The sequence below is a fragment of the Coturnix japonica genome, chromosome 10, assembly GCF_001577835.2.
Source record: "Coturnix japonica isolate 7356 chromosome 10, Coturnix japonica 2.1, whole genome shotgun sequence".
In the NCBI taxonomy this organism is placed as follows: domain Eukaryota; kingdom Metazoa; phylum Chordata; class Aves; order Galliformes; family Phasianidae; genus Coturnix; species Coturnix japonica.
The window spans coordinates 4,030,518-4,043,195 of record NC_029525.1 but is presented as its reverse complement, the minus strand read 5'-3'; the positions used below and the strand labels follow the sequence as shown (position 1 = coordinate 4,043,195).

The following is a 12,678-nucleotide window of genomic DNA, read 5'->3' as shown; positions in this document are numbered from 1 at the left end:
TAGTGCACGCAAAAAAATCTCTGAAAAATCAGCTTGTTAAGAGATTCGCCTGGCAGCCTCCTGCCTACCTGTGCTTCTGCCTGGAGTGCTTTTATACGCTGAATGGAAATCAATCTGTGTATCAAAGTTTTAATTTTTAAAAACCTGTGTGTTTAAACGTTATAATAACTTCTCATTTAGCGGTACACTTCCTCATTGTACCCAGCACATATGCAAGCCTTGTTAAAATCTCACCCTTCCTGTTAAACTGGCAGACTTAAAATTTTCCCCTCATTTTTCTTAGGAATAACAATGCTATCGTCATTTAAAATTTGAACTATTTGAATGTCATAAAAAGAGACCACTTCTTATGGCCAGGGTGTAACCAGAGCGAATCGGGAATGAGAGCATCTCTAATTATGCCATAACAAGACAATACCAAAGGAATAAGAGCGCTGTGCTTGACAAAACCTTCTCTCTCAAAACAGCAGCCCACTGCTGTCTGCTCTTTGTATAAAGCATTTTCAAGATCCTAACACCACTGCCTTCTCTGTTAATAAAAGTCACTTTATTTGCCACACCATATTTGCACATGTGGGGTTTTTCATTGCCTCTTCTTGCCAGTAAAGAATGACTAATAGCTGTAATTTGTCATTTCCCAGCTTTCGTGGTTTCTGTTTCAAGCAGCGTTCCTTATCTTTTGAGAGTTTCAATCTGGGGAAAATTGTCTTGTATACAAGGTCTTCCTCCATTTCATGTCAAGTTACCACCTAGAGATACTGCAGGTGACAAGCATGTTGACAAGCAGATCGACTGAGACACTTCTGTTTTGGCAACACTGCAACAGCACACTTATCAGAAACATTACCTGCCTGCGTGGGTCAAGCAAGGCATGCTGGAATCGAACTATCTGACTTTCAGCTTCTGAGACTGAGCCATGAAGACAGGTAGTGACAACAAGAAACACCACCTTTCCCTCACAGATGCTTTCTTTTCAAAAGCAAACATTTTACAGGGTCCCTGCCCAAAGGAACGCTTGGTATTCATTTGCAGTCCTGGCATTCATTAAATCCACCCTGTTAGATGCACAACTAGTAGCTGACTTAGGCCTACAAACACCCTGATGGCCACACCTGTACTTTCAGGTTAGCACCTCAACCACCCACACTACCAAACTCTTGCTCGAGTCCTGACAAAGTTATCCCACTTGACCACCACAACAACTCAGCCATAGATGATGACTGGCTTGAAGGCAGCCTCACACCCAGCCCCTGTCCTTTTCCAGGCAAGGTGGGTGTCATCCACATTGCAAACAAAACCAGGCAGCCCTGGCTAATAAAGATGGCATAGGCATGGTCTAATAACTTTCAATTCTGTCAGCCAACATACATTTTAACTTGAGACAGTAAAAGTCTCCATTTACAATCTTTTGAGAAAAAAAAGCCTAAGGTTCTGGCTAATGGAGAATTAAAAGCACTAAGTCTCACAATGCTGTGAATATCCTCCGTTTCTACTTGTGCAGATACAAACACAGAATTTAAGCAGTGCTTTGTTTTTGTTTCCTCTTTCTTGCTCTTTTGCTGTAGTTTTTTCTAAGTAGGAAAAATGGAAATTGCCATCACTTATTCTGGAATCAAGGAGAGAATCCGGGGAAGTCAGGCAGGAACATTTAAGTCCCAAAAAGCACAAGCTGCGAGCTTTGCATACACAGCTGTTTTATCTCAAAAGCAAGTTGCCAGTGTATTCCAGGAACAACACATGGTTTTTCTGTTTTCTTCTTTCAGTTTCAAAAACAATATAAACTGACCAAACATCCTACAGCATTCTGGGACAGAAGCTGGGAGAGGACAGGCTGGGCAGCATAACTAAACCCGGACTGTAGTGGAACAGCAATTCCTAACTTCATACCTCAACCATCTCTAAGTGTGAAATACTAAGTAACATCGCCAGCTCCTGAGTTTCAGCAATCCCCAGGTCTCTACTGAGATGCATCACCAGAGAACTTCCCAGCCGTCTTCCTAGCAAGGCCCCCAGGTTTGGCAGCCTGAAAGACAGGTCTTTTCATTCTAAACCACTTCAGAATAAATATCACTGAGTGAGTTCAACACCAACACCTCGCCTAAATACAGCTTTTGCCTGAGTAATTTTTAAGCATGCTTTCTTGCTGGCTTATTTCCTCAGATGAGCTCATATGAAGTCCTTCCCATTAGGAAGAAATAAGCAGCAAGGATGCATTCTAACACCCAGCTCTCTCAAAGGCAGAAAACAACCGGTGCTTTTTAACAGACAGTATTTTGATTTCCCCTCCTCTAACTTCTGCCTTACTGCTAACAAAACAAGATAGTTTTCCCTGTCAGCGGTGAAAGGCTTACAGACCTCAGCATCGATGCAAAACCAATGAACACAGCAGCAGCCCCACTATGGAAAATGAAGAATAACGTCCTATTTTCAACACACAGCACAACTCCAGCTGCCTATTACTTACTGCATGCTCAGTTCCTTCTAACACTCACAATTATTAGAGGAAGCACAAGACAGTAAAAGTCAGGCAATTTACTAACACATCTGTTTTTTTATTATTTTTGGTTCCCACTTTTATGGGAAAGGTAATTTTTGATCTTTGACAAGACAGAGAAGAAAGCTCTCCCTTAAGTTTTACCTAATTCACTACAAACAGTTTTTACTAATGACAACGAATCTGTTTTTACGCCTCTGTGCTAAAATGCAATCTGTGTGCCTACCTAACAAGTTTTTGCACTTGGGCCAGAAGAACCCCAGGCACCTGTACAGGCTGGGAGGAGTGGTCCTTGAGGGCAGCTCGGCTCTCAAGTGATTGTACCTCTCTGCTCTTGTGAGGCCCCATCTGTTGTACTGTGTCCAGGTGTGGAGCCCTCAGTACCAGAAAGACATGGAGATTTTGGAAAGGGTCCAGAGGAGGGCCATGAGGATGATCAGGGGGCTGGAGCACCTCCCCTATGAGGACAGGCTGAGGGAGTTGGGTTTGTTCAGCCTGGAGAAGAGAAGGTTGCGGGGTGACCTCATTGCAGCCTTTCAATACCTGAAAGAAACCTACACGCAGGAGGGGAGTAAACTCTTGGAAAGGGCTGACAATAGCAGGACACAGGGAAATGGTTTTAAGCGAAAAGAGGGAAGATTTAGGTTGGATGTTAGGGGGAAGTTCTTCACTAGGAGAGTGGTTAGGCCCTGGAACAGGCTGCCCAGGGAGGTTGTGGATGCCCCGTCCTTGGAGGTGTTCAAGACCAGGTTGGACGGGGCCCTGGGCAACCTGATCTAGTAAAGGTGTATGTTTGGTGGCCCTGCTAGGCAGGGGGTTGGAACTACATGATCCTTGAGGTCCCTTCCAACCTGGGTCATTCTGTGATTCTGTGTAACTAAAGCTGTCTGGCAAAACACCTGTAGAAGCACACAGCAGAAGCCACCTTTATGCAAAAAAAGACTTAATACAGACTTTTATATAATCAGAGTTTTCATCAACAGTAACATTCCACTGAGAATCAATCAACTATCTGGATAGAGGAAGGGATACTGCCTGGTGACACAGGAACCACGACCATAACTCACACCTACCCAGTTCAACAAGTCTCAAATGCAAGGACCATCACAAGGAACAGCAAAATGAAAACAGGCATGAGGATGCACCTAGTTTAATTAACAACTAGCTTCTATCAAATTGCCATCACACACTGGCTTTATACCACACACTGCTGAATACTGAAGTCACTGAAAGCAGTGAATTTTCATCTGTGGTCACCAAAATGTTAAGCTAACAGTTTCCTAATCTCAGTGTTCCTAAGTCCATGGGGCTACACAGAATTCACTGCAGAGAGCACTGAGGGAGTTAGTGGATGTTACAGCTGGTTCTCTCTCAGGAATTAACAAGAGATCATGGAGAGGTCCCTGTAAGTAGAAGCTAGCCAATGTAACAGCCAGCTTCAGAAACCTCAGTCCCTGGAAGAGTCATGGAGGAGATTATTCTGGGGACATATTGATAAGCACTTAATGAACAAAGCAATTATCAGGCACAGTCAATGTGGGTTCATCACAAGGAAGTCCTGCCTTAATAATCTGATCCTCCTGTTGACTTACTGGAGGGATGAGAGGCCTTGCAGAGGGATCTAGATAGACTGGAGCACTGGCAATCAGCAACAGCATGAAGTTCAACAAAGGAAAATGCCAGGTTCTGCACCTGGGATGGAGCAATGCCAGACACAGGCTCTGTCTGGGAGATGAGTGACTGCACTGGTGACCACAGGCTCACTAAGAGCCAGCAGCATGCCCTGGCAGACAAGGGGCAAACTGTAATTTGGGTGCATGAAACACAGCACAGTCAGTGGGTCAAAAGGAGTGATACTCCTGCTATATTTAGTATTGGCGTGGCCTAGTCTTGAGTACTGTATGAAGCTCTGGGCTCCGTCATATGCAGATGATGTTAAAGTCCCTGAAAGCAACAAAGCCAGTAACACTGCCAGAAAGCTCAAATTGTAAGGATAGGCTGGCAACATTTGGATTGTCTGATCTGGAGAAGAAGCTCAGAGGTGAACTCCCTGAACTTTGCAGCTCTCTGAGGAGAGAAAGCAGAGGGAGATGCTGCCTCTTCTTCTGGGAACCAAGGAAATACTGTATGGAAATGGCACAGCTGTACCACGGAGGCTCAGGCTGCACATTAGAAAAAATGAGTGAGAGTCGTCCAGCAATAGAAAGGCCTCCTGACAGAGGTGGTTGATACCCCATGCCTGTCAATGTTCAAGTCGCATGTGGATAATGCCCTCAGTGATATGCTTAAAACTGTGAATATTCTGAAAACCATGTTAGAGGACAGTTGGCAATAGTCTTTTATATCAAACCTTCATGCTTACGGTTAGATCACTGCACAAGCCCTTGAAATACCTAGCAGACCTCAGCTTGCTGAGTTGTAAAACACGTAAAACACTATTCAAGGAAGTTCGTTCTTTCTCACTGGGCTCCTTCTCATGCAGATCAGCTCCTGGCAAATCCATAGAGACTGCTTCAGGACAGGCAAAAAGGCATTGCATACAACCCCCAGAGATCCCAGCGTTCCTCTATGGTTAGTGAAGCTCTCAGAAAACAATTTCTCAGTGCTTGGGTAAGCAAGAGGTTAATAGCCTATAAAAAAAAAACACCTCTAACAAAAATGTTATTTCAATTGTATTACATTTAGGAGCCCTGAGGGTCATGGGGTAGATAATCAAAAAGGACAAGGAGGAAATTAAAAAAGGGAAGAAGGCAATCAAAAAGGGCATTTAGAAGGACCCATAATCCTCCATAGGAAGAATACTAATTATACTACTGCATCATCTTATAATTAACCCTGATCTAAATTTTTTTTTTTAGCTGTAATAACTTTCACATGTACAATGATTTGATTGCTAATTCTTGCCAGTCTTTTTTGAGCAGCTATTTTAGTTTTACAATATGCTTTTAACGTAGCAGTTTAACTCTTTTATAAAGAAATAAGATAAAATATGAAAGTTACTTGAATTATTTTCTCACCAGCTGTTCTGATTATCATGTTGGTTTCCTTTAGTTCTGACAGCGGTGGGTAGTACACACAATATTTTTGGGGTGTGAAATTGATCTCTGAAACAAACTGGTGTGGTTGTACCAGTTTCATCAGACTTGGCCATAGGTCTTGGCAATGACTTCCATTCGTATTTCATATTGTGTTAACAAACGTAGGATATATTACTGCAGGTTGCAGCTAGATTCTCAATGCACTTCCCTCAGGCCCACCTACATGTTTGGGGAAATGAGTAAACATCACCATGACGTTTTTAATGACTTAAAACCAAGTCAGACTTTCTGCTGAGCTGACAAAAATAAGCAAGCCCCACAGGAAGGTGCATCTTCTTGGATGAAGGCTGTAATTTCTGTACTAAGACAACATTCCCAAATCAGCCTAACATGCTGATATGTGCAATGGCTCCACAAGAAAACTTGGAGCAGGACTGTGTAAGAAGTGGATGGCTCTACAATGGATCTGGACTAACAGAAAGATCCAGGAATGTGCCTTCCGAAATCTGCCCTCAAAAGAAAGTATCTACAGATGTCAGTATTGTTTTCCTTATTTTTTCTTCAATCTTTCAGGTTAATTCTAGCCATACCACACAGACAGCTCTACAGATAGAAAGCAGACCTGCTCCCCTCTTAGATTCACATGTATGAGTAAGAATATACAACAGCAGAAATTACACTTCTAATCAGTTTTCACAGTGCAATATGAAGCTTCCTTCTCACTTTCTATAATTCCTTTACATAACTGCAAAATCCCACTAATTAGTTCTTAACGGTCAGTAGATCCTCAGATAATTCATGTCTGGAGTGCACTATTCCCAAAATCAGGGCCAATCAAAGGACATGTTGTCTCTAAAGGCTTCATCTACAGTGTGTGTTGTGGAAAGAAGTGGGCTTTTAAAATACTTTAGGAATCTCTACCTTGGAAAGATGAGGTCTGAAGGCTTTTATTTGTACAGTTTGGGAAACATCAGCTGCATAGAAAATTGGAGACTATGCTGTGGTCAGCATATCCTCCCTAGACAAACACATTACTCCTCTCAAGAAAACAGAAAAACACAAGTCCATGTGACAGATACTGATTTAAAGTAAAGTATTACTTCCGAAGAAAGAGATTTACTCTGGTCCCAAATTTACTCCTCAAAAAACAGACTTTAGTCCAACATGAAACAACTTTGTCCAGGTATGACAACATTTTGGAGAGAGCCAACAGTGGCAGGACCTCTTCTTGTGTCATTTAAGGCATCAGAATAAGAATTTGGTAAAAAGAAATTCAACCTCCACAGGAACTGAGCGAGAACAGAACATCCCAAAATGTGAGTAGGCTCTTCTGAAAAATATCTCAGTCCTTTTTCATTCTTTTGAAGCCCTATCTTAACCAAACTGCATATTCACAATCAATAAGTAATAAGAATGTAATAATACAAAAGCTGTACAACCCTGAGGCATTCGACATTCTCCTCTTCCTATTATTTTCAATGTGATAATATTTAATATAGCCACTGATTCATTTGAGTTGATGGTTGCATTCCTCAGATAATACTAGTTAAACTTGAAGCCAGCGTAAGTTTCTACTGCAGCCTTCACCAGAAGGCAGCTGAAACCAGGAGGTATGAAATTTGAGAGTAGTTATTATATAAGGTATCACTTTGTCTTACTTAGAAACATCGACTGTGGCTACAGTGATTTGATCATAGGAAATTCCCACACTTGTTTTTCCTTTTTAACAGTTATCTTACAAGGTAGCAGCACAGACAGCAGTGAAATGAAGCACGGAATCATCTTATTAATGACTTGTCATTTCTAATGCCTTCCTCTTGACATAATAAAACAATTAAGAGCAAATACAGTAAACAGCTAACAGTCTGAAACATCAGAAAACAGCTAAAATTGCTATCTTGTAAATGAATGCTGGGTCAGCTTTGAATGTTGTGCAAGCACACCCTATTATTCCCACCCAAGCTGTGCACTCACAGCATGCAACTAATGATGCTGAAAGTTTTCGTTATTAAAAGTTGAGCAGTTGCATTACCACTTTGCATTATGCTTTTGCACTGCATAACTCAAGGTGATGCCTGCTTAAGCAGCCACATACTCTAGGCAGACTGAGCAGATTAGTAGAGTAGATTAACAGAGTATCAGGGAATTTTCTGCCTCCTTGGCTAAATAGAGTCCTCTTATTACACTGCCGGGAGCCTGACATTGAAATATTTTGCTCTGATTGATACAACACTGTAGCATACTGATGCCAAATGAAGATGATTTCATCTGCTTTGAATTATAAATGTGGTAACAGTACCTACCGACAGAGACAACCAGCTTTTCTTTTTCATTTTTTAATGAAAACTATCAAAATAGAAGCTTAATCACAACAACTGGCTGTCAATTCCAGTCAATGAATTTGAAATATTAAATCAAATTTGGCAATAATTAGAAGTTAACGATGTTAGAACACCAATTTGCATTAGTCAGGAAATAATAGCAAAAAGGGCTACCAGGTATCTCTGGCTCATATCCTTAAGTAGTGGCTACCCTTTGAGAGAAAGATCATGCTGATTTCACTGCACAAGAGTCACCCTACAGAGATAGGAAGGCTGATGGGGAAAAAGATTGCAACCGTGTGTTAGAAACATTCTTTACTGCTTTAAAGGTAGATAAGGTAGTAAAAGCGCTTCGTTTCAGGACGGGGACAACCAAACCACAGCTCTTCAATGGTACCTCAGGTGGGGCCCAGGCCAACCACCTCCTGAGCTGCAGTGTGTGCTCAGCAGTGGGCCCCATCCGCCCTGGGCACGCAGGGCCCCACTCTAAGCACGGCAGCATCACTCATTGCTACAGGCTGCAATCTGCCAGCAGTGCTACAGGAGCCCAGCAGCACGGTTCTGGGAGGTCCTCTCCTACCCATGGGCCATTTCCAGACTTTGCCCTTCCTCAGTTTCCAAAGATACATGGTTCCCAACAAAACAACATTATTGCTATGCGACTCATGGAGTCAGGACCTGCCTGAGATGTAAGCCTAAAATCCTAATCAGCTAAACACAGACCAGATACATGCCATGGGACTGAAGGAACCTCAAGAATAAAACATGTTAGTCTAGAAATCAAAGGTGGGAGATGTGTAGGGACGTAAACTTGGTTTCTCTAGCGATGCTAGATCTGAAACAGCTACTTTATGTCACCAAGCATGCTCTTTGGGTACTCTGCATACAGAAGCAAAGCAGTGTGTTCTACAAACAAGTAACACTTATCTAAAGCTTTCTGGATAGCAGAAAAATTCCAGCCCCTGACTCCAGGACATGCAAATGAGACTGGAGTAAACTATTCACAGAGGATAATCTTTGTACCAAGTTCTCCCTTCTCCTTGTTATGAATAGGCTTTGACACTCATGAATTCACTTGTGATTTAAAAGAACTTGACCTTTTGAAAAGAAAAATAAATTAGCAAACCATTACCACTGCACAAGGAGGATTCAGCATCACAGACTACAGCCATGTGCTTATAACTTACTTAATCGTGAGGGACTGCTCCTGTTCCCTGCCTGCTAACATGTATGTTTGTAACTAAAGCAGAAAACTAGAGGACAATAGCTGATGGCTGACAAGATGTGGCTCTTCTGGGAATAAAGACAGTATAGAGTTACAATGACGTTCACCAGCTGGATTAGAGACTTCCAGAAAATTGCTAACATTTAATTAATGGAAAAGACTGAGGACGTTTTAATACACATCAGAGCACGCTGAGGGCATGGAGAGGGCTGCATGACTGCAGATACTGAGGGGACACTTAACCTCACCAAGCATAACCATTTACATCACCAAATTCTGAGATTATCTTAGAATTTGGGAGTAAGAGTCAAGCTTATTTGGGCTGCTTATAAAATGCTCTCCACTTCCTCTACATTTAATTCCCAATCAACTCTACTTGTCAAAGACAAGCAGTTCCTACAGTCACCAATGCAACAGAAGGCAAGGTGAAATGCAGGCTGTACCTTGAAAACAACACAGTGCCAGGTATTAAGTTTGAAACAGAAGCTGTTAAACAGGAAACTATGCTCTTTTCACTCAGACAGCAGCCATGGCAGCATACAGCAGCTTACAGCTGTACTGACACTAAAAAAATTTAATCCAGGTGTTTTCAGCTATCGCTAGTAGTAATAATAAAAATGGAAAATCACATTTTAGGATTTGTACGAGGTATTTTAACAACCAGAGAGAAGAGACATCCTCCCCCTAAAGAAACTAACATCGTGAGCACTGAGATGTCTGTAAGATAAGGGGTAAGCTTCTGCTTAGAGATACCCTTAACGTGCACACCAGATAGGAAACCCCACTTGAACTAAATCTGGGATCAAAGATGGTAAATTGCGCCCTGCAACTTCCTCTTCACAAACTTCAATTATCTAAACTGGCTGAGAGCATGAAGAAATAAAAGCAATACAGAGATTTACTGAAAAATAAATTGACAACAGAAATTAAACTTTCTGCCCAGAATCATTTAAAAGCTCAGAACTTTCCCAAATAGTATAAAAAATCATTTCATTTGAAAAATCTGCTTCAGTGTCCCTCACCTGCACTGCCTGAAGGCTCTGAGATGAGCCCAGTTATTCCCAGTTTATCAAATCTCTTCCAGTGAGTGAAAGATTAACACAAGCTATTGGGAACACAGCCCCCCCAAGAGGCAGAATGAGAGAAATCTCTGCCCATTCAGCTTCACCACCAACACAGACCAGGTTTGGACTATTTCTCTCAGACAGGCTATGCAGCAGCAGACAAGGGAAGTCAGATGCAGCATATCAAAGTTCTGCAGGACTGGTACTAACCTACTTGATGTTGCATATGGTTAGCTATTCAAGAGAAATGCCAATGGGACATAATTCTTCCCTAAGTCTGATTTCTCCCTCTGGCTGCCCAACCTCAAAGCAACCTCTGCTCATCATCAGCTCAGTTCTAAGAAAACCACAAGGCTACATCTGCAAAAACTATCATATGCAAGAATATTTCCCTTTACCGCTTTCAAGAATTCATTTCGAAGTATTTTTTACAAATGATTTAACTTATAAACCTTATGGCACATTTCATTGATCAATTACTCTATTTTCACCTATATGGGTGAAGAGAAACACAACTTCCTTCTTTCAGTCTTTTTTCCTACAGCTACTTCACACTGATACTACGTATGATCTTGCACTGACATCAGGTATGTTTTTCTGCAGGTACGTGTAATTTATTCCCGACAATTCATTGATCAACCAGTCAAAACACAGATCTGAAAGTGAAACTCTGTCTGAGAAGAAAGGTTAAGGTGGAAAAAATGAAAACCACATCTGCTCTCCCTGCAGTCTTTTTTTTTGGGCAGCAGAACACCTGAGATCATGTAAGTTCATATTTGGTAGGGCCCATTTTACAAATTACCATTAATTTCATGCAACAGTCACTAAACCATCTCGATAATGCTAGATGCTAAACTTCCCAGTGAAGGTGGAAACCCCAACATATGAACTACACATTTGAAAGCAAAATAATTTTGCACACAAACAGAGTAATAAAATAACTTCAGATACATGTAGAGTAAAAAGTGATTTTGCGCATGAACTTGGATGATCCATTTCAAATGCAAAACTTTCAATTAAGCATCAGAGATCTGTCAGGAAAAGCCATTCATACTCCTTAATGCGAATCAGAGCCTGAGAAATCACTAAAGGCAAAAGCCACAATACTGTTAAAGCTTTGTCAAATGCAGCACAGCCTCAGTGAAATGGTTCTCTTTGAGTGAACAGAGGTAAATAACAGTAATTGCTTTGTTAGACGGCACGACAGAAATAAAACCTTTTATACTCATGCAGAGTAGAAGTCAAAACCACGGCAGGAAGACTCAATTTCAGCAAAGTGACTGTAATGAAATAATGCTGGTGGTTCTGCTAGCCAGAAGCTTACCTGGGTCTTTGAAATGGTAATGCCTTTCACTGTGTAATGGAAAGCTTGTAAATGAAGAACCTTGCTACACAAAAATGTATACTCTTTGAACAGATGCATCTATTTTCCCTAACAGCTCTAGTTTCAAATAAGTCCCATTACCTCCCTCATCCTCTTCTGATCCTAATCTGAAGATTATCAACAAGGTAACCAATGACTGCTAACCCTATTTGTTCACCAGCTCACAGAGAAGAAGCTTCTTTCTCCATCTTGCACATGCAAGGGAAATACGCTACACTCATGTACCTATGAGAACAATAATAACCTCTAAACTTCTCCTCCTTGCCATGCACTACATCTTCCAAAGAGTTCATTTCCTTCAGATTTCACAGCAAGTGTTTGCAAAGTCAGTTCATAAGGAAACCTTCTGAAAGGTATTGTTTTTCCATCACCAATTCACTTCTGGAAGAAACCAGGCAACCATTAGGCAGTATAAGAGTTTTGAGCATCAAACAGGGCAGCATCCTAGACATCTATAACTTGATACCTATGTACCCCATGGCACATTACACTGCTTGATGCAACAGAAAAGATTGGCTCTTCAAGCATCAGCAAAAAACCCTGCAACTCATAGCACATCCTTCTGTGCATTATCTGCCATAGTCCCAATTCTAATTAAAAAACACCTAAAGCTAAGAGAGGAATATAAGGTCAAGTGAATTCAAAATGTCATTTAGATTCAGCCATGATGACTTGGTACGATAAATTATGTGCAGTCAGCTTGAACAAAGAGGTCAGAAGTGAAAATGGTTTGGAACGTAGTCCCAGAGCCGTGTCCCACTGAGAAGCTCTAACAATTTTCAGAGGCTTCAGAGATCGCTTTTCAATGACAGAACCTGTTTTTCTAAAACAAAAATAAACCCCATGACATATTGGCCTTAGTCTATGTTTACACAAAACGTAGTGCAGTGCAGGGGGAACAGGTCTGTAGAGCAGAGCAGTTTCCACTGACAGCTCTGGCACCCACACTATCCTATCTGTGCTGGTACACCAGACCAGCTCTAGTCCATTCCAGGGGTTCAGTGCTCACTGGTGTTTGCATGCTCACTGAGTGTGCTCCTTAAACACACCTTGCCATTTACTTTCATCGGAGAAAAATCTATGTCTGCTTCCCAGTCCAAAGCAAAACACAGCAAACAGAAGACAACAGAAATTTCATTGAAAGCTCCAGTT

The 12,678-nt window shown here is 41.5% G+C and overlaps 1 protein-coding gene across 1 annotated transcript in view; it reads right to left on the bottom strand.

Annotated features, from left to right (window-relative positions):
* Nucleotides 1-12,678, bottom strand: part of RORA (RAR related orphan receptor A) — a 387,110-nt gene that overhangs the window by 123,461 nt on the left and 250,971 nt on the right. The gene's annotated exons all lie outside the window — the stretch shown is intronic.